A 22,588-nucleotide genomic window follows, 5' to 3' on the forward strand; every position below is an offset into this window, starting at 1 on the left:
TCTTTGTTGCAATGCTCAGGCTTCTCATTGTGGTGGCTTCTCTTGTGTGGAGCACAGGCTCTAGACAGGTAGGCCTCATTAGCTGCAGCACGCGGGCTCAGTAGTTGTGGCTCACAGGCTCTAGAGCACAGACTCAGTAGTTACGGCACACGGGGCTTAGTTGCTTCATGGCATGTGGGATCTTCCCAGACCAGGGCTCCAACCCGTGTCCCCTGCATTGCCAGGCGGATTCTTAACAACTGTGCCATCAGGGAAGCCCATTGGCTCCAATTTTTCTGATGAGAAATCTGCAGATAATCTTTTTGAGAATCCCATGTATTTATTTGCATCTCTTTTGCAGTTTTCAGGATTCACTTTGTCTTTTGAAATTTGGTTATAATGTGTCTCCATGTGGGTCTTCTTGGAGTTCATCTTACTTGGAGTTCATTGAGCTTCGTGGACACTTATATTCACTTCTTTCATCAAATTTGTGAAGCTTTCAGTCATTATTTCTCCAAATATTCTCTTGGCTGTTTTGCCTCCCTCTTCTCCTTCTGTGACTCCCACAATATATATGATATACACTTGATGGTATCTCATGGGTCCTTTGGGCTATGTTCACTCTTCTTCATATTTTTTTCCTTTCTTTTCCTCAGCCTTGATAATTTCCTTTGTCCTATCTTCAAGTTCACAAGTTTTTTCTTCTGCCTGTTCAAATCTGCCTTTGAATCGCTCTAGTGAATTTTTCATTTTGGTTTTTTTACTTACAGCTCCAGAATTTCTTGGCTCCTTTTTAGGTTTTCTATCTCTTTATTGATATTTCCATTTTATTCACACATCATTTTCTTGACTTTCTCCCATCTTCCTTTGTTCTTTGAGCATCTTTAAGACAGTTGTTTTAAAGTCTTTGTCTAGTATATTTGCCATTATGTCTTTCTTAGAGATAGTTTCTGTTGAGTTCTTTTTTCTCCTTTGAATGGGTCATACTTTCCAGTTTCTTTTTATGCATTGCAATTTTTTTGTTGTTGAACACTGAACATTTGAATCTAATAATGTGGTAACCCTGGAAATCGGATTCTTTCCCTTCCTCAGGGCTGTTTTTTGTTTTTGATTTTCTTTATTGTGTGTATGGTTTTTTAAAAAATTGATGTAGCCTGTCTCTGTGCTGAGGATCAGCCTGAGGTATACATTTAATGTCTTCTTAGGTCTTTTCTGAGCCTTTCCTTGGGCATGCATAGTAACTTTCTAATTTTCCCCGTATATGCAGTTGTTTTTGAGCAGCCTAGTTTTCTAGTTGTTTTTGAATGTCTGGCTCCTAAAAGGGGAAAAATGAAAAATGAAGAGAGTGAAAATGGTGCTAGCCTTCTGTATCTCTTGGAAGTCACTTCATCAGATGGGGTGGGGTTGCAACAATGGGGGAAGGTGCAACAACAATGGCTGCCCACTTCTCTTTCTGCACCTCTGTGGTCAGAAGCAACAATCAGCAATCATAAAAGATCTCCAGGAATTCCCTGGTGGTCCAGTGGTTAGGACTCTGTGATTTCACTGCCAAGGGCCCAGGTTAAATCCCTGGTCAGGGAAGTAAGCTGCATGGCATGGCCAAAAGAAAAAAAGAAAAAAAATAATCTCCAACATTCGGAGGTCAGGGTCCTTTTACCCATCCTAGCTCCCACTAGGTCCATTATACTATTTTCTTCCTTTTGTTCATATTTGAAAATTTTAAAACAAAAAGAGGGTTTTTTTTAATTTTTAAATTAATTTTTGAAAAACAGACACAAGAAACACATTAGTCAAATATAATAAAATGGTATTTTAAGACTCTTCATTTGAACATCCATCTGAAAAAAAAGACAAAAAATTGGACTTTGAATGATGGACTGACTGGACATTTGATGATTTTAAGGAATTATTATTCATTTTACTTTTCAGGTCTCATAATAGTCCCAGGCTTTTGTTAAAAAAAAAAAATCCTTATCTTGAAGATATACAAACTAAATTATCTATAGGTGATGTTATATGAAGTTTAGGGTTTGATTAAAATAATCCAGTGTAAGCAGAGTGTGGAGAGTATAGAGGAAGCAGGAATGTCTATATGTCAATAATTATTGAAGATGAATAATGGTGTTATTATATTTTCTTCTATATAGATAGAAAATTTCCATTAAAATGGGGTAAAAATATTCATTTAGATGTACATGTGTGTGAATTTATAAATAAATCTTTATATCTATCTATCTATCTCTTTATTTCCTATTCCATACCTGACCTTCAACTTGGATAGGTTTCCTTCTGCCTGAAAGTACCTCTTAGGTCTGCTAGTGACAGATTATCTCAGTTTTTATATGTCTGCAAGTATCTTCATCTTGCCTCCTTTTCTGACATATATTTTTGCTATGTCTTGAATGTGAAGCTGCAGTCATTTTCTTTTAGCCCATTGAAGGTGTCATTCTATGGTCTTCTGGTTCCTGCTGTTTCTGTTGAGAAGTCAGCTTTCAACCTCATTCTTGCTCCTTTGAAGGCAAGCTGACTTTTTTCCTCAAATTCTTCTAAGGTTTAAAAAAATGTGTCTTTGATTTTCTGATGTTTTACCATAATTTAGCTAGGTGTATAATTAATTTTATTTATCCTGCTTGGAATTTGTACGACTTTATTATTTGAAAAACATTCTCAGTCATTATTTTTAAAATATTGCTTCAACCTCATTACCTCTTTCCCCTCTTTGACTCCAACTGAAGGCATATTTGCTATACTCAGTGTATCCTCTGTATCTCCTGCTCTCCCTTCTGCATATTTTATTCTTTTGTCTCTTCATGTTTAATTCGAATATTTTCTTCTGACCTATCTACCAGCTCACTAATTCTCTCTTCATTTTTGTCTAATTGACTATGAAAACCATCCATGGGGTTATTAATTATTGTGCTTTTCTACTTCAAATTTTTTTCCAATCTGCTGTGCCATTTTTTTTTGTAGTTTTGTAGTTTTTAAAGTTTTCTCAGTCTTTTATCTCCTTGAATATAGTAAGCATGGTTATTTTTTAGTCTGTGTCTGTTTCTGTTGATTCCAATATCTGGAATCTCTGGGGGTGTTTCTTTTTTCTTTTCTCTCTCTTTTTTTTTTAAACCATGCTGACTGGCTTGTTTTATTAGAGAAGAGGATGTGGAGTTAACAATGTGAAGACAGTTGGTACTGATCTCAGAGAGACAGCAGTGAGTGGTGCTGAAGAGAGATCTTAGTTCCCTGCCCAGGAATTGAACCTGGGTAGCCTGGATGAAAACCAGGAATCCTAGCCAGTAGCCCACCAGAGGCTAGAGGCTAGAAGCAAAGTTCCCCTGGCTCTTACCCCATTGAAAGCAAGAATGTTTCAGCGAGGCACAAACTGTAAGAACAGGTACAAAGTTTATTATTAGAGACACAGCACAACAAGTGGGAGAGCACACAGAGAAACAGTTTGTTCATTTAAGAAGAAGCAGGCAGAAATACACACCTGAAGAGAAAGGGTATAGGCATCCTTCCTAATGAGGAGCGCAGTAAAGAGGTGATTCAAATCACTTAAATAGGGCAGTTCTTCTGAGTGTTTGTTTACCTTTGGCCAATTATCTTGTTTCCTTTTTCACACCTGACTGGTTTTAGGACCCTTTCCAACTTGCGTGCACAACTTTTTGCTAAGATGGATTCCATTGCAGAGGCCTGTGGCGGTATGCCACACTTATTATGGGGTGGCACCCTCTCCCTTTTTGACCCCCGAGGAGCCTTCCTGTGCATGTGCAGACAGGGAAGTTTTCCTTGACCTCAGGAGCGGTCATCTTATCTCTTTACTTCAGCAGAGCTCAGCTTCTGCCACTAGCTTTGTCCTTGGAGCGTCTGGGTGAGAACAAAGCTTCAATTTTACTCCACTTGACAAACACCAGCTGTCCAGCCCAGGGGCCCATCTATCTCCTACCTCAGTATCTGAGGTTGGGAAAAACATCCTCCCCTCCCCATACATGCCCATTGCTACAAATAAAAAATAACCAACTATGAGGGAGCAGCTGAGACAGTGACCGGGCTTCAGGGGAAGGAGACGTGGAAGTCAAGGGCAGCAGAAGAGACCATGCATGGGCTGGGAGGGCCCAGAGGCAGCAGCTGCATGAATAACATGAGTACAAGTCTCTGTATCTTCCACATAGGTCTGCATAAGTACGGAGAGATAAGTTGTCCCTTTCCCCCACCTTCTCTCCCTTCTGCTTCATGCTGCTTGCTGCAATCCCAGCTCCTTTTTCCACATGAGGGCGAAAGGGAAGGGAATGACGAGTACGTCATCACTAAATTGCAGTCAGACTCATATCCATGATCTGGATCTTCCATGCTATTACAAGATTCTCCAATGTCCACTGAGTGTCTAGGGGTAATTCTTTTTTTAAACAATTTTATTGAAGCATAGTTGATTTAAAATGTTGTGTTAATTTCTTATGTACAGCAAAGTGACTCAGTTATACGTATGTTACAGACCAGGGTTCTTGGCCTCCTTAATCAATAGAAATTGATTAGAGGACAGACAAGAAATTCAAGTAAGGCTTTATTGGGGCCCCTGCTGTAGCAGAGGGGAGCAAGAACAAGTAACAGTTTCCCTTGCTAGCTCCCTCCCTCAAGGTGGTGTGAGCTGATTCCTTATATGGGGTGAGGGTAGGGGTGTGTCCAGGGTTCTGGCCGGTGGGGTGGCTTAGATGGTGTGCCCGGCCCTTAGGTGGTGCTGTGTGCTGGGGGCATGCGCAGTACCCTGCCTTTGCCCCGGGCTCTTTAGAAGGGCCACTTGGGCTTTTTGGTCTCTTTGTATCTTGTTGTCCAGAATTTGCCCCAACTGCGCATGCACACAGTTATTTTTAGTCCCTTATAGTTTCTTTGTATTTTGTTGCTCAAGGTGATGTTTGACCAGGTGCAAGCACTGCAGCACTGTGGCACTGCAGCAAAGGGTCCCGGGTCCCAGCCTGTCTCATTTCCCCCAAGGGACTCTACACCTTTATTCTTAAGGGGTAAGGGGCTGAAGGTCTCTTCTTCTGAAACTCTTCCTTCTGGTTGGGCTGCAGACCCTAGCCTACCCTAGAGGTGTAGAAATCCCTCGCTGATTGTTTCAAGGACTTGTGGGGACCTGGGCCACTCTCCGCTGGAATGGGTTGAATGCCTTGAGCCGTCATGAGCCTTACTTCAGACTGTTGGAGCATAGAAGACACAACCTTAACCAGAAGGTTAAACAAACAAGGGCTAAAAAGGGGAAGAACAACAATAGCCATTAAAGGGCCTAGAAAGGGAAGGAACCAGGTTAACTTTGGGAGGGCTTCCTTAACTGTTGACCAGACAGCTGAGGCGGTATCACCCCTGCTAAAATTGTGAAGCCACTTTGCTCGGGCATATATTTCCTTAATATTAACTTCTGCCTGTCCTGTCGCATTGATCCAGGTGCAGCAGAAAGTATTAGTTATCACACAGACTATCTGTCGATGGTGCCTGACTTTTGAATAGATATCTCAGATCTTCCACTGGCTCACAGGTGTATTGTTCTTCTGTTGTGACCTGCGGGGCTTCTGGAGGTAAAAACTTTAGTGTGGACAAATGTACCCAACTAGATATCCTTTGAGTTTGACAGCAGTGGGAGTGGCTAAAATTACTTTATAGGGGACCTTCCATTTTGGCAATAGTTGGTCTTCGGGGATCCAACTTTCCAGGTTTTACGCACTTGGTCCCTGGGGTTTATTTGTGAAGGAACTGCTCCTTCCTCTGTATTTTTAGTGGGAGCTGGCCGTACTTTGTGGGCACAGTCCTGGATTGCCTTCTGAACGTGTCCTAGGTTAATAGTATATCTCAGGGCCTGGTTTACTTCCTCACCCAGTACAATGTCAGTAGTAAGAATAGGCCTCCCATAGGTCGTTTCAAATGGCTGAAGCCTCAGACCACTCCTGGGGGTTACACGGACCCTGAGGGGTGCAGTAGGAAGCCAGCTGGTCCAGGGTTCATGAGTGTCTTGGCAGAGCTTTGCTAAGGTTTTCTTTAAAGTATGGTTCATTTTCTCTACCTTCCCTTTCTCTACCTTTCCTTGGCACTGGGGGTGCCAAGAGGTGTGTAGCTTGTAATCTATCCCTAGGGCCACTGTGAACCCCGGTGTGATTATGGTTATAAAGGGGCTGTTATCACTCTGCAGGGACTTTGGAAGTCCAAACCAAGGAATTATTTCTTTTTAAAGGGACATACAGACTGCCATAGTCTTTTCAGATCGGGTAGGGGAAGGCTTCAGCCCATCCTGTGAAAGTATCAACAAACACCAGAAGATATTTATATCCTCATCGTGGGGACATTGGGTGAAATCTAACTGCCAGTCTTCCCCCGGGTGTGTCCCTCGGCATTGAATTGGCCTGAGTAACGAAGGGGGGATTGGATGGGTCTGTGGGTTATTACAGGCACATAAATCACAGGCAAGTGTTACTTGTTTTACTGTTCTTTTAAGCCCGTTCCCTGAAAAAGCCTTTTGCATCAAGTCCCATAGCGCATCCTCCCACAGTGGGTGGCATCATGTAAGCTCTTAGTGAGTTTCCACTGTTGGGCCTCAGGGATTAGAACCTTATCCTCCTTTTTATACCAGCCAGTGCTTCCTTTCTCATAGTCCCATTTCTCAGCATTTTCTTGTTCCTGTGGGGAATACTGGGGAAGGCTAGGGAGTTCAGGGGGCCATAATTTGTTCAGGTTTCTGAAATCAAGCTGCCTGTTTTGCAATTTGATCAGCTTTGCTCTTCCCTTGGCTCACAGAAAATCCACCCCTCTGATGGACCCTACAGTGGGCTACTGCTACCTGGGTCAGGAGCTGCATTGCTTCTAAAAGAGCCAGAATCAAATCTTTATGTTTTATGGGGGAATTTCTAGGGGTTAACATTCCCCTTTCTTTCCAAATGGCAGCGTGAGCCTGTAGCACATGGAATCCATAATTAGAGTCAGTAAAAATATTTAATTTCTTATCCTTCCCTAATTGCAAAGCTCTCATTAATGCAATTAGTTCAGCCTTCTGGGCTGACGCCTGGGGTGGCAGGGCCTTGGCTTCTATAACTTCATCTAGATTAACTATGGCATACCCTGCCTTTCAGGTTCCCATTTCTACAAAACTGCTCCCATCAGTAAACCATTCGACCTCAGGGCTGTCAAGAGGCTCATCTAGAAGATCAGACGTGCTGGAGTAAGTTTGTTCTATGGTCTCAATACACAGATGCACTGAGTCTCCACTCTCGACTGCTGGAAACAGAGTTGCTGGGTTCTTCAGGGTTTGGCATACCTTTAAGGGAATGTCAGGGGTACCCATTAGGAGGGCCTGGTATCTTGTTAACCTTCCGCCAGCCAACCAATGATGTCCCTTGGCTTCCAGCACAGATTGTACCTCATGAGGGGTTAACACATCTAAGTGTTGTCCCAGGATGAGTTTGGAAGCCTCATTAACCCACAGGGCTGTGGCTGCTACTGCCCACAGGCAGCTTGGCCATCCCAGGGCCACTGAATCCAGTTGTTTTGAAAAGTAAGCCACTGGTCTTTGATCCAGTCCCAGCTTTTGGGTCAGGACTCCTAGTGCTGTCCCTGACCTCTGTGATCATATAGGGTGAAGGGCTTGTCCAGATTTGGAAGCCCCAATGCTGGTGCTCTGCTCAACTCAGGCTTTCGAGTCTCAAAGGCCTGTTGGTAGTCCTTATTCCATTGAAGGGGTTCCCTTTCTTCTCCCTTCAGAGCCTCATATAGAGGTTTGGCTATAAGGCCATAATTTGGAATCCAGATACAACAGAACTCAGCCATCCTGAGAAAGCCTCGGAGTTGCCTCTGTGGTTGGAGATGGTAATGCACTAATTGCTGTTTTCTATCTATGGCCAGGGCTCATGCCCCTGGGCTCAAAAGAAATCCTAAATATTGAATCTGTTGCTGTGAGATCTGAGCCCTGGTTGAAGAGACTTTATATCCCCTTTTTGCCAGAAAATTTGGGACCCTAACAGTATTTTGATCTGAATCTTGTTTGGTCTCACTATTTATCAATAAATCACATCAACATATTGTAGCAGAGTTCCCTTCTCAAGGCCCAGTTTCCTCAGTTGTCTTGTTAACATGTTTCCCAAAAGATGGGGGCTGTCCTGAAAACCCTGAGGAAGCACTGTCCAGGTATACTGGGTAGCCTCCAGGGTGTCAGCATCCATCCAACTCAAAGGCAAAAAGGATGTAGGGGAATACAGAAAAACGCATCTGCGAGGTCCAAAACAGAAATACTGAGCGCTCCCCGGCACATGGGTGAGGGTGTATGGGTCTGGCACCAGTGGGTGAATAGGGATGGCTGCCTCATTCACTGCTCGTAAGCTCGTAAGTCTTGCACAAACAGATATTCCCCGTTAGGCTTCTGAATGGGGAGGATGGGGGTAATGCAAGGGGATTGGTAGGGCCTAATGTGTCAGTGTTTTAGGAATTTGCTGAGCAGCAGTTGGGTTCCCCTCAGGGCTTCAGGCTTTAAAGGCTATTGCCTTTTCCAGGAGTATTTTTCCCCAGGCCTTAAACTTTTTTTTTATTGGGGGAACGTGTTTTGCCCTTTCTGGCACCGATGTATTCCAAACTTCAGGATCTACTCATTCTCTAACACCTTGGGGGATGTTTTGAGGAGAATTATAATGACCAGCAGGTGGGTCATCTGGGGCTACTAATAGATGGCATTCTGTTTGAATTCTCTACCTCGTTGGACTTCACTCTGTCCTAAGAATATACTAGCTCCTAACTTATTTAGCACATCTCTCCCGAGGAGAGGGACAGGGCATCCTGGCATACACAAAAAGGAGTAAGTAATACTAATGGACCCGATGCTGCAGGCAAGGGGAGATGTAAATCGCCTTACTTTTGGCTGTCCATCATCTCCCATCCCAGTACACTCGGTTGGAGAGGGGGACAGCTGGCCAAGTCAGAACAGAGCAGGCGGCTCCAGTGTCTACAAGAAATTTAGTTCTTCTACCTGCCACATCAAGGGTCACCTGAGGCTCCGCTGGAGTAATGAGGATCGATCGAGTGCGATCTGGAGCCGGGCAGGTGCTCAGTCGGTGTGTGGGAATCTCTCATCAGAGACATTCACAAGGAACTGGGGCCAGTCAGAGTTGCCCCTCGGGCATCCCACTAGAGGGCGCTCAGGACATTCCCCCTCCCAGTGCCCCCCTTCCGACAAAAAGCACACTGGTTCGGGCCCAGGCAGCTTCTTGGTGGTCTGTCCAGCCTTCTCAGCCCTCCAGGGTCCCCTCGAGGTGGTGCGTGGATCAGAGCAGCCTAAAGCTGCATTTTCTTTATTAGCCTCTTACCGTTATTGGCCTCCTCCGTTAAGTCTCGGTTGTTATAGGCCTTGAAGGCCTCCTCTACCAAGGTTTACAATGGGGTTTGGGGCCCAGCCTCAAGCTTTTGTAATTTTCTCTGGATATCAGGACTAGCCTGGGTGATAAAACGCATGGCCAAGAGTGTCCTTCCTTCTGAGGACTCAGGGTCTGTATTGGTGTTCTTCCGGAATGCGTCTGTCACCCAGCTCAGGAAGACTGCCAGGTTTTCATCTTTTTCCTGTGTAACCTCTAGGACCTTATCGTAATTTACAGGCTTCACCCTACACCTTTTCATTCCTTCTGATAGACAAGTGATGTAATGTCTCATCCTACCCCGGCCTAGATGATCTTCATCGTCCCACTGGGGATCGTGTTCTGGGATTGTGTTCTCACCTGCCTGATAAATATGGTGTAGATTGGTTGCCAGTAGGCCATCTCCATGTTCCCTGGCCTTCCTCAGTATACGCTCCTTTTCATCTGGGGTGTGACAGTGGGCCAGAATAACCATGATGTCCTGCCAGGTGAGAGAGAATGTCAACCCCAACCTGATAAATTCATCCCTAAAGTTGTCAGGGTTCTCTGAGAACCTGCCAAACATCTCCTTACAGATTCCTGTCTCCCATTGAGAAGGGGACATGCACTCTAGTAATCCCTCTGTCCTGAAGGGGGTAAAGGCCTTGTGGGGCAGAGGTAGGGGCTAACTCTGAACCTGATTCGGAGTGACAGGAAGTTCCACTGCAGGTTACCCTGGAGGGACTAGTCTCTCCCTCCTGGGGCAATGGAAGATATAAAGGGACATAGCGAGGCGGAGTTTGGGATTGGTCAGAGGGACCCAGAGAAGTAGGTGGCTCCGGGGAAGTAGGTGGGGCTTGATTTCCCCCCTGAGAGTTGGGGAAGCTTAGAATGGGGTCATCTAAAACATCAGGAGTGTTTTCTGATTCCCCAGGCTTTTGATTACAGGAGCTGCATAGAGCTGGGTAAAGGATCATGAACGCTTGAACGCAGGGAACCCCAGACCATCTTCCCATCTTGTGACAGTAAAGATCCAATTGCAAGATGGTATTATAATTTAGAGACCCATTTTCAGGCCATTTTTCTCCATTCCCCAGCTTATATAAGGGCCAGGTAATGTTACAGTAGAATTTGGTTTTCCCTTTTCATCCCGTCAATTTTGAAAATTTTCCAATTTTTCTTTTGGTGTATTTTTAAAAAATTAAATAAAATTTATTTTTTTGTACAGCAGGTCCTTATTAGTTATCCATTTTATACATATTAGTGTATACATGTCAATCCCAATCTCCCAGTTCATCCCACCACACCCCCTCCCCGCCACTTTCCCCCATGGTGTCCATATGTTAGTCCTCTACATCTGTGTCTCAATTTCTGCCCTGCAAACTGGTTCATCTGTACCATTTTTCTAGGTTCCACATATACGTGTTAATATATGATATTTGTTTTTCTCTTTCTGACTTACTTCACTCTGTATGACAGTCTCTAGATCAATCCACATCTCTACAAATGACCCAATTTCGTTCCTTTTTATGGCTGAGTAATATTCCATTGTATATATGTACCACACCTTATTTATCCATTCATCTGTCGATGGGCATTTAGGTTGCTTCCATGTCCCGGCTATTGTAAATAGTGCTGCAATAAACATTGGGGTGCATGTGTCTTTTTTTTTTCTTTTTTAAAATAAATTTATTTATTTATTTATTTTTGGCTGTGTTGGGTCTTCGTTGCTGTGCACGGGCTTTCTCTAGTTGCGGTGAGCAGGGGCTACTCTTCATTGCAGTGTGCAGGCTTCTCATTGCCATGGCTTCTCTTGTTGCGGAGCATGGGCTCTAGGCGCACAGGCTTCAATAGTTGTGGCATGTGGGCTCAGTAGTTGTGGCTCGCGGGCTCTAGAGCTCAGGTTCAGTAGTTGTGGCGCACAGGCTTAGTTGCTCCGCGGCATGTGGGATCTTCCCGGGCCAGGGCTCAAACCCATGTCCCCTGCATTGGCAGGCGGATTCTTAACCACTGTGCCACCAGGGAAGCCCTGCATGTGTCTTTTTGAATTATGGTTTTCTCTGGGTATATGCCCAGTAGTGGGATTGCTGAGTCATATGGCAATTCCATTTTTAGTTTTTTAAGGAACCTCCATACTGTTCTCCATAGTGGCTCTATCAATTTACATTCCCACCAACAGTGCAAGAGGCTTCCCTTTTCTCCACACCCTCTCCAGTGTTTGTTGTTTGTAGATTTTCTGATGATGCCCATTCTACCTGGTGTGAGGTGATACCTCATTGTAGTTTTAATTTGCATTTCTCTAATAATTAGTGATGTTGAGCAGCTTTTCATGTGCTTCTTGGCCATCTGTATGTCTTCTTTGGAGAAATGTCTATTTAGGTCTTCTGCGCATTTTTGGATTGGGGTGTTTGTTTTTTTTAATATTGAGCTGCATGAGCTGTTTATATATTTTGGAGATTAATCCTTTGTCTGTTGATTCGTTTGCAAATATTTTCTGAGGGTTGTCTTTTTGTCTTGTTTGTAGTTTCCTTTGCTGTGCAAAAGCTTTTGAGTTTCATTAGGTCCCATTTGTTTATTTTTGTTTTTATTTCCATTGCTCTAGGAGATGGATGAAAAAAGATCTTGCTGTGATTTATGTCAAAGTGTGTTCTTCCTATGTTTTTCTCTAAGAGTTTTATAGTGTCTGGTCTTACATTTAGGTCTCTAATCCATTTTGAGTTTATTTTTGTGTATGGTGTTAGGGAGTGTTCTAATTTCATTCTTTTACATGTAGCTGTCCAGTTTTCCTAGCACCACTTATGGAAGAGACTGTCTTTCCTCCATTGTATATCCTTGCCTCCTTTGTCATAGATCAGTTCACCATAGGTGTGTGGGTTTATCTCTGGACTTTCTATCCTGTTCCATTGATCTATATTTCTGCTTTTGTGCCAGTACCATATTGTCTTGGTGACTGTAGCTTTGTAGTATAGTCTGAAGTCAGGGAGCCTGATTCCTCCAGCTCCGTTTTTTTCCCTCAAGACTGCTTTGGCTATTCGGGGTCTTTTGTGTCTCCATACAAATTTTAAGATTTTTTGTTCTAGCTCTGTAAAAAATGCCATTGGTAATTTGATAGGGATTGCATTGAATCTGTAGATTGCTTTGGGTAGTGTAGTCATTTTCACAATATTGATTCTTCCAATCCAAGAACATGGTATATCTCTCCATCTGTTTGTATCATCTTTAATTTCTTTCATCAGTGTCTTATAGTTTTCTGCATACAGGTCTTTTGTCCCTAGGTAGGTTTATTCCTAGGTAGTTTCTTCTTTTTGTTGCAATGGTAAATGGGAGTGTTTCTTTAATTTCTCTTTCAGATGTTTCATCATTAGTGTACAGGAATGCAAGAGATTTCTGTCCATTAATTTTGTATCCTGCAACTTTACCAGTTTTATTCATTAGCTGTAGTAGTTTTCTGGTGGCATCTTTAGGATTCTCTCTGTATAGTATCATGTCATCTGCAAACAGTGACAGTTTTACTTCTTCTTCTCCAATTTGTATTCCTTTTATTTCTTTTTCTTCTCTGATTGCTGTGGCTAGGACTTCCAAAACTATGTTGAATAATAGTGGTGAGAGTGGGCAACCTTGTCTTGTTGCTGATCTTAGAGGAAATGCTTTCAGTTTTTCACCATTGAGAATGGTGTTTGCTGTGGGCTTGTCGTATATACCCTTTATTATGTTGAGGTAGGTTCCCTCTATGCCCACTTTCTGGAGAGTTTTTATCATAAATGGTGTTGAATTTTGTCAAAAGCTTTTTCTGCATCTATTGAGATGATCATATGGTTTTTATTCTTCAGTTTGTTAATATGGTGTTTTACATTGATTGATTTGCGTATATTGAAGAATCCTTGCATCCCTGGGATAAATCCCACTTGATCATGGTGTATGATCCTTTTAATATGTTGTTGGATTCTGTTTGCTAGTATTTTGTTGAGGATTTTTGCATCTATATTTATCAGTGATATTAATCTGTTGTTTTCTTTTTTATAGTATCTTTGTCTGATTTTGGTATCAGGGTGATGGTGGCCTCATAGAATGACTTTGGGAATTTTCCTTCCTCTGCAATTTTTTGAAAGAATTTGAGAAGGATGGGTATTAGCTCTTCTGTAAATGTTTGATAGAATTCACCTGTGAAGCCATCTGGTTCTGGACTTTTGTTTGTTGGAAGATTTTTAATCACAGTTTCAATTTCAGTGCTTGTGATTGGTCTGTTCATATTTTCTATTTCTTCCTGGTTCAGTCTTGGAAGGTTATACCTTTCTGAGAATTTGTCCATTTCTTCCAGGTTGTCCATTTTATTGGCATAGAGTTGCTTGTAGTAGTCTCTTAGGATGCTTTGTATTTCTGCGGTGTCTTTTGTAACTTCTCCTTTTTCATTTCTAATTTTATTGATTTGAGTCCTCTCCCTCTTTTTCTTGATGAGTCTGGCTAATGGTTTATCAATTTTGTTTATCTTCTCAAAGAACCAGCTTTTAGTTTTATTGATCTTTGCTATTGTTTTCTTTGTCTCTATTTCATTTATTTCTGCTCTGATCTTTATGATTTCCTTCCTTCTACTAACTTTGGGTTTTGTTTGTTCTTCTTTCTCTAGTTCGTTTAGGCGTAAGGTTAGATTGTTTATTTGAGATATTTGTTGTTTTTTGAGGTAGGATAGTATTGCTATAAACTTCCCTCTTAGAACTGCTTTTGCTGCATCCCATAGGTTTTGGATTTTCGTGTTTTCATTGTCATTTGTCTCTAGGTATTTTTTGATTTCCTCTTTGGTTTCTTCAGTGATCTCTTGGTTATTTAGTAACGTATTGCTTAGCCTCTATGTGTTTCTGTTTTTTACGTTTTTTTCCCTGTAATTGATATCTAGTCTCATAGCATTGTGGTCAGAAAAGATGCTTGATATGATTTCAATTTTCTTAAATTTACTGAGGCTTGATTTGTGACCCAAGATGTGATCTATCCTGGAGAATGTTCCATGCACACTTGAGAAGAAAGTGTAATCTGCTGCTTTTGGATGGAATGTCCTATAAATATCAATTAAATCTGTCTGGTCTATTGTGTCATTTAAAGCTTGTGTTTCCTTATTAATTTTCCATCTGGATAATCTGTCCATTGGTATAAGTGAGGTGTTAAAGTCCCCCACTATTATTGTGTTACTATTGATTTCCTCTTTTAGAGCTGTTAGCAGCTGCCTTATGTATTGAGGTGCTCCTATGTTGGGTGCATATATATTCATAATTGTTATATCTTCTTCTTGGATTGATCCCTTGATCATTATGTAGTGTCCTTCCTGTCTCTTGTAACATTCTTTATTTTAAAATCTATTTTATCTGATATGAGTATTGCTACTCCAGCTTTCTTTTGATTTCCATTTGCATGGAATATCTTTTCCCATCCCCTCACTTTCAGTCTGTATGTGTCCCTAGATCTGAAGTGGGTCTCTTGTAGACCGCATATATATGGGTCTTGTTTTTGTATGCATTCAGCAAGCCTGTGTCTTTTGGGTAGAGCATTTAATCCATTCACGTTTAAGATAATTATCAATATATATGTTCCTATTACCATTTTCTTAATTGTTTTGGGTTTGTTTTTGTAGGTCTTTTTCTTCTCTTGTGTTTCCCACTTAGAGAAGTTCCTTTAGCATTTGTTGTAGAGCTGGTTTGGTGGTGCTGAATTCTCTTAGCTTTTGCTTGTCTGTAAAGTTTTTGATTTCTCCATCGAATCTGAATAAGATCCTTGCTGAGCAGAATAATCTTGGTTTTAGGTTCTTCCCTTTCATCACTTTAAATATGTCGTGCCACTCCCTTCTGGCTTGCAGAGTTTCTGCTGAGAAATCATCTGTTAACCTTATGGGAGTTTCCTGGTATGTTATTTGTCATTTTTCCCTTGCTGCTTTCAGTGATTTTTCCTTCTCTTTAATTTTTGCCAATTTGATTACTATGTGTCTCAGCATGTTTCTCCTTGGGTTTGTCCTGTATGGGACTGTCTGCACTTCCTGGACGTGGGTGGATATTTCCTTTCCCATGTTAAGGAAGTTTTTGACTGTAATCTCTTCAAATATTTTCTAGGGTCCTTTATCTCTCTCTTCTCCTTCTGGGACCCCTATAATGTGAATGTTGTTACGTTTAATGTTGTCCCAGAGGTCTCTTAGGCTGTCTTCATTTCTTTTCATTCTTTTTTCTTTATTGTGTTCCATGGCAGTGAATTCCACCATTCTGTCTTCCAGGTCACTTATCCGTTCTTCTGCCTCAGTTATTCTGCTATTGATTCCTTCTAGTGTATTTTTCATTTCAGTTATTGTATTGTTCATCTCTGTTTGTTTGTTCTTTAATTCTTCTAGGTCTTTGTTAAACATTTCTTGCATATTTTCGATCTTTGCCTCCATTCTTTTTCCGAGGTCCTGGATCATCTCCACTATCATTATTCTGAATTCTTTTTCTGGAAGGTTGCCTATCTCCAATTCATTTAGTTGTTTTTCTGGGGTTTTATCTTGTTCCTTCATCTGGTACGTAGCCCGCTGCCTTTTCATCTTGTCTATCTTTCTGTGATGTGGTTTTTGTTCCACAGGCTGCAGGACTGTAATTCTTCTTGCTTATGCTGTCTGCCCTCTGGTGGATGAAGCTATACAAGAGGCTTGTGCAAGTTTCTTGATGGGAGGGACTGGTGGTGGGTAGAGCTGGCTGTTGCTCTGGTGGGCAGAGCTGAGTAAAACTTTACTCCATTTGTCTCCTGATGGGTGGAGCTGGGTTCCTTCTCTGTTGGTTGTTTGGCCTGAGGTGACCCAACACTGGAGCCTACCTGGGCTCTTTGCTGGGGCTAATGGCGGACTCTGGGAGGGCTCACGCCAAGGAGTACTTCCCAGAACTTCTGCTGCCAGTGTCCTTGTCCCCACAGTGAGACACAGCCACACCCCACCTCTGCAGGAGACCCTCCAACACCAGCAGGTAGGTCTTGTTCAGTCCTATGGGGTCACTGCTCCTTCCCCTGGGTCCCGACGTGCACACTACTTTGTGTGTGCCCTCCAAGAGTGGAGTCTCTGTTTCCACCAGTCCTGTCAAAGTCCTGCAATCAAATCCCACTGGCCTTCATCGTCTGATTCTCTAGGAATTCCTCCTCCCATTGCCGGACCCCCAGGTTGGGAAGCCTGACGTGGGGCTCCGAACCTTCATTCCAGTGGGTGGACTTCTGTGGTATAAGTGTTCTCCAGTTTGTGACTCACCCAGCCAGCAGTTATGGGATTTGATTCTATTGTGATTGCACCCCTCCTACCGTCTCATTTTGGCTCTCCTTTGTCTCTGGATGTGGGGTATCCTCCTTGGTGAGTTCCAGTGTCTTCCTGTCAATAACCACTCAGCAGTTAGTTGTGATTCTGGTGCTCTCGCAAGAGGGAGTGAGAGCACGTCTTTCTACTCCGCCATCTTGAGCCAATCGAAAATTTCCCAATTTTTAAGGATACACTCCAGAGATGTTTCTTCTGGCTTAGAAGAGGATCGTCCCACGTTGAGTAAGCTTCAACCAAGAGCACTTTTAGAAATGAAGTCCAACATCCCAGAGACATTTTACCAGGAAGCTTTTGTCAGAAGGGGGTCGGAGTGTCCTCCGAAATCCCTCTTGCCTAATGGGATTTTGAGTGTCCTCTACTCTCCCATCACCCAACCAGTCCCTCAAGCAAGGGGTCCCCAATAAGGGACATTTGAACCAGTTCCAGTGCATTGCCGGGGCTCTCCCTTGAGGGGGATCTGTTGTCTATAAGCTTATGTCCTATAACAAGGTTCCCTATGTTAGGGTATATTCCTCCAAATTGAGCATCTATAAAGACTAGGATGTGGACTGCTTGGAGTTGGCCAGCCCAATAGGTAGTTTGTAAAAAGGTATGGGCTGCCAAGACCTGGAGTGAAGGGAGTCCTAGAGGTGCAAAAAGGAACTCCTGGAAGAATCGGAGTTGGGCACAATGGAAGATGCCATGGGGGTCAGGACCTGAGGGCCTAGAGGTGGGAGTATTCCCACAGGGGATTTTTTGGACATAGAGTAAGGTGAGAGACTAGACAGCAGAAGAACCCCAAACCCTTTCCCCTATCTGTTTGGTGGCTATGATAAAATTGAGGAGAGTCTGATGATTCTATCTGACACAGGCAGCAGCAAGTTTGGACAGTGTTTCCCATGTAATTTAACATACCAAATGAACCCAGTTAGTTTAGGATCTCTCTTTGGGGTGCTCCAGGGGCTGTTTGAAGCATCCAAAAGTTAGCTGGAGGTCAAAAGAACTTTAATTAGAATTTCATATTTGGGAAGTCTGTCAAAACTTTTGAGAAGTTTTAAAACACCTTGTTGGATAGAATTGTAGGTCGCTGTGAAACAATTATTCCTTGAGCTAAGGTGAAAAAAAGATTTCAAAAGTAAAAACAGGGACTTCCCTGGTGGCGCAGTGGTTAAGAATCCTCCTGACAGTGCAGGGGACACGGGTTCGAGCCCTGGTCCAGGAAGATCCCACATGCCGTGGAGCAACTAAGCCCATGCGTCACAACTACTGAGCCTGCACTCTAGAGCCTGCGAGCCACAACTACTGAGCCCGAGTGCCACAACTACTGAAGCCCGTGCACCTAGATCCCGTGCTCTGCAACAAGAGAAGCCACCCAGTAAGAAGCCTGCGAACTGCAACGAAGAGCAGCCCCCACTCGCCACAACTAGAGAAAAGCCCGCATGCAGCAACAAAGACCCAAGGCAGCCAAAAATAAAAATAAATTTTTAAAAAATTATTTTAAAAAATAAATAAAAACAGATCACTTAAAGGCACAGAAACTCACACAATCTGTTATCAAAAGCAGCATTCCAGGAAAGCTTTGTTCTCTTATGAGAGAGAGAATCCAAATCCAGTCTTGCATCAGCCTACGCTTAATAAAATCCATTTACCTAATTAAATTTAATCCAACCTTAGAAAATCCTGACCACATACAAAATTCTTTTCTCAATGTTCCTCTTCCACAAGCATTCTGCAACTTTCTGTAGCCATACTTTGTCCTTTATTCTTTCCCCATTCAGAAATAGCCAGCTCTAGGACAAAATCACACTTTTTCCTTTAACGAAATATATTTCCATTCCTCATACCTTCTTTTCTGAAAACACACATCCTACTTTCCTGAAGCAACCATGAACTGTCTTTTACAGTAGCATTCTGTAGATTGGTAGAGAACATCTCAAGGCGGCACCAAACAGCTTTAGTTTCTCTCTCACAAGAAGAGAAAAGTAGGTAAATTTAGACCTGTTTAGCAATTAATATTCCAATATTTCATCTTATTTGAAATGGCCTGGATACTCAATGAGTTCCTATCATTTAACTTAATTTAGTTTCACCCTACCAAAATTTGGAGAGACTATTTAGATGGACATTTCCAAAACATAATTATTCCTATAGAGTTTACCAAAAAGCTGTTATCTCAGTTACCTTTACTTAAAAATTTAATCATATGAGATTATTTTCCCTGTTGACAAATTTCATAACAGAAACAATATGCACTTATTAACTTTCAGTAACCCTACATACTGGGACTCCTGGGACTTCCCTGCTGACCCAGTGGTTAAGAATCCACGTGCCAATGCAGGGGACACGGGTTCGAACCCTGGTCAGGAAGATCCCACATGCCGCGGAGTAACTAAGCCCGTGCACCACAACTACTGAGCCTGCACTCTAGAGCCCACGAGCCAAAACTACTGAAGCCCACGCGCCTAGAGCCCATGCTCCGCAGCAAGAGAAGCCACTGCAATGAGAAGCCCATGCACTGCAATGACGAACAGCCCCTGCTCACCGCAACTAGAGAAAGCCCGCAGGCAACAACGAAGACCCAATGTAGCCAAAAATAAATAAATAATGTTGATGACTCTAAAGACAGGTCTGTATTAATTAAACCCATAAGCTTAAGCTAGCTCTAATATCGGATATTAATTCAATATTGAATATTTCCCAGATCACATGAACCTGAAATATATTCTGGTGAGTTTTCTTTTAAATTTCTGAGAATGTATATAAGTACTCAATTTTCTTTAAGTTAATTAAATACAGCTTATTTACAAGTTAGTTTTTACATAAAGACAGAACCAGAGATCTCAGAGTTTTCCCGCTTGAATTTAAAAACCCTCTTCTTTCTTTTCACCTCAGTCTGGGGGACTACAGATGAATCAGGTGGTTCCTGAGAGCCCAGGCAGAGTTAGGTTACAAAGGCAGAGGAGAGAGAGGCAAGCTCCTCTCTTCCTTTTTTGCTCTTTAAAATCTAAGTAGGGCTTCCCTGGTGGCGCAGTGGTTGAGAGTCCGCCTGCCGATGCAGGGGACACGGTTTCGTGCCCTGGTCCGGGAAGATCCCACATGCTGCAGAGTGGCTGGGCCCGTGAGCCATGGCCGCTGAGCCTGTGCGTCTGGAGCCTGTGCTCTGCAACAGGAGAGGCCACAATAGTGAGGGGCCCGCGTACCGCAAAAAAATAAAATAAAATCTCACTAAGTAGGACTTCCCTGGTGGCGCAGTGGATAAGACTCCACGCTCCCAATGCAGGGGCCCTGGGTTCGATCCTTGATCAGGGAACTAGATCCCACATGCATGCCACAACTAAGAGTTCACACGCCATAACTGAGGAATCCGCCTGCCGCAACTAAGACCCAGCACAACCAAATTAATTAATTAATTAAAAAAACAAAAATCTCACTAAGTAACCCAAGGCTGGAGTCTCAGTTTATGTGGGCTGCATTTTCATTTCAAGGTTTAAATGCTCCACCATGCTCACAATGTTGGCAGAGACTTGCACGAGCAGTTAGACAAAACTACATAAAACAAAGGTCCTTTCAAAAACATGTACCAGGGGGCTTCCTTGGTGGCACAATGGTTGGGAATCCGCCTGCCAATGCAGGGGACATGGGTTTGAGTCCTGGTCCAGGAGGATCCCACATGCTGCAGGGCAACTAAGCCCGTGCGCACCCGTGTGCCACAACCACTGAGCCTGCACTGTAGAGCCCACGAGCCACAACTACTGAGCCTGTGTGCCACAACTACTGAAGCCTGCTCTCTAGAGCCCGTGAGCCATAACTACGGAGCCTGTGTGCCACAACTACTGAAGTCTGTGTGCCTAGAGCCCGAGCTCCACAACAAGAGAAGCCACTGCAATGAGAAGCCCATGCACCACAATGAAGAGTAGCCCCCGCTTGCCACAACTAGAGAATGCCTGCACACAGCAACAAAGACCCAATGCAGCCAAAAAAAACATGTATCAATGACAGAAACTTAAAGATACAAACAAGGAGTCTTCAGGATGAAGGGAGATGGAAGTATAAGGGTGAGGACCAAAGGAGAGGTAAAGGGAGGAGGGACAGAAAAGACTGAAAAAGAGAAAGAGACAGAAAGAGATTGCTATTTCAACCTTCCCCCGTCGGTGTCTATTCAGGCAACAATCTGTGCGCTTCCAGAAAGGGCCAGTGAAGGAGGGAGCACCCCGTCCACTGCCCACCAGGTGATCAAGCCCGGAAACCAGCCAGTTGTACGTCATCTGTGGGTCCCCAACCCACAGGTGGGACTCTCACCCACGTGTACACCAGTATATAGAAATCTGCTGCTTCAGCCCGTTCCCAACAGGACTTCTCTTGGAGGCAGGAAAATAAAGGCAAGAATATTGGGACGATCAGACTTCCAGATGCTACACGATATGAGGTTTGAACCTCTATCACTCACAAATCTCCAGTCGGGGAGAGCCCACTGGACCAAGGTGTGAGGTGGGCCTCTCCCACCTCTGCTTGTCACCTGTCAAGGTGAGCCATTGCCAGCCAGAGGGAGCAGGTCTCACAGGCTGAGAGGAGTGATGCTGTAGCTGCCTGCTATCCACTCTCTTGGAAGGAAAGGACAGAAGTAAGAGAGGACAGAGAGAGAAGTAGAGAGATTTCAGGAGAGGGAAAGGGACAAAGGGGAAAGAGAAAGTGGTGAGGGAAAAAGAACGAGAGGGGAAAAACGTTGCCTGAATGAGGGTACTGAGGCTCTCAGGGACCAGGAAGGCAGACTTAACCAAACGTGGTGACGCTGAAACAAGAGGTTCAGGCGGCCGCTTGTCACCACAGGGTAGCTGCGTTCAGTGGTTCCAGAGGTGCCCAGATCCTCTCCTGGGAAGGGGACAATAGTCTCTTCGTGGTGTCACCACAAACTATGTTACTGATCAGGGTTCTTGGCCCACAAAGTATGTTACCGATCAGGGTTCTTGGCCTCCTTAATCAATAGAAGTTGATCAGAGGCCAGACAAGAAATTCAGGCAAGGCTTTATTGGGGCTCCTGCCACAGCAGTGGGGGAGCGAGAACAAACAACAGGTTCCCTTACTTGCTCACTCTGAGGTGGGGCGAGCAGGTCCCTAATATGGGGTGAGGGTAGGGGTGTGACCAGGGGTCGGGCCAGAGGGGTGGCTTAGGAGGTTTGCCCATCCCTTTGGTGGTGTTGTGTGCAGGGGGCATGTGCAGTCCCCTGCTTTTGCTGTCAGCTCTTCAGAAGTGGCAGTTGGGCTTTTTGGTCTCTTTGTATCTCGTTGTCCAGAATTTGCCCCAACTGTGCATGCATGCAGTTATTTTTAGTCCCTTATATTGATACTTCCTTTGTATTTTGTTGCTCGAGGAGATGTGTGTCCAGGTGCAAGCATTGCAGCACTGAAGCAAAGGGGCCCAGGTCCCATATATATATGTGTGTGTGTGTGGTGTGTGTGTGTATATATATATATATTCTTTTCCATTATGGTTTGTCACAGGATATTTCTTTTCCATTATTTTTTTTTTCATATTCTTTTCCATTATGGTTTGTCACAGGATATTGAATATAGTTCCCTGTGCTCTACAGTAGGACCTTGTTGTTTATCCATCCTGTATATAATAGTTTGCCTCTGCTAATCCCAAACTCCCAATCCTTCCTTCTCCTACCCACCCCACTTCAGCAACCACAAGTCTGTTCTTTATATCTGTGAGTTTGTTTTTGTTTTGTAGATATGTTGATTTGTATCATATTTTAGATTCCACATATAAGTGATATCGTATGGTATTTGTCTTTCTCTGTCTGACTTACTTCACTTAGTATGATAATCTCCAGGTCCATCCATGTCGCTACAAATGGCATTATTTCATTCTTTTTTATGGCTGAGTAATATTCCATTGTGTATATGTACCACCTCTCCTTTATCCATTCATCTGTCGGTGGACATTTAGGTTGTTTCCATGTCTTGGCTACTG

The 22,588-nt window shown here is 43.4% G+C and overlaps 1 protein-coding gene across 4 annotated transcripts in view; it reads left to right on the plus strand.

Moving 5' to 3' along the window:
• LOC117203841 (taste receptor cell protein 1) overlaps positions 1 to 22,588 on the plus strand; it is a 70,505-nt gene that overhangs the window by 25,772 nt on the left and 22,145 nt on the right. The window contains exon 1 of one of the 4 annotated variants that reach the window (XM_049706762.1): positions 12,301 to 16,297. The exons of the other annotated variants lie outside the window; for them this stretch is intronic. The gene's annotated coding sequence lies outside the window, so the exon portion shown is untranslated. Of the gene's footprint in view, positions 1 to 12,300; positions 16,298 to 22,588 lie in introns of those variants that run through there. 4 annotated transcript variants of the gene reach the window in all.

Source organism: Orcinus orca, chromosome 2, assembly GCF_937001465.1.
Source record: "Orcinus orca chromosome 2, mOrcOrc1.1, whole genome shotgun sequence".
Classification (NCBI taxonomy): Eukaryota; Metazoa; Chordata; class Mammalia; order Artiodactyla; family Delphinidae; genus Orcinus; species Orcinus orca.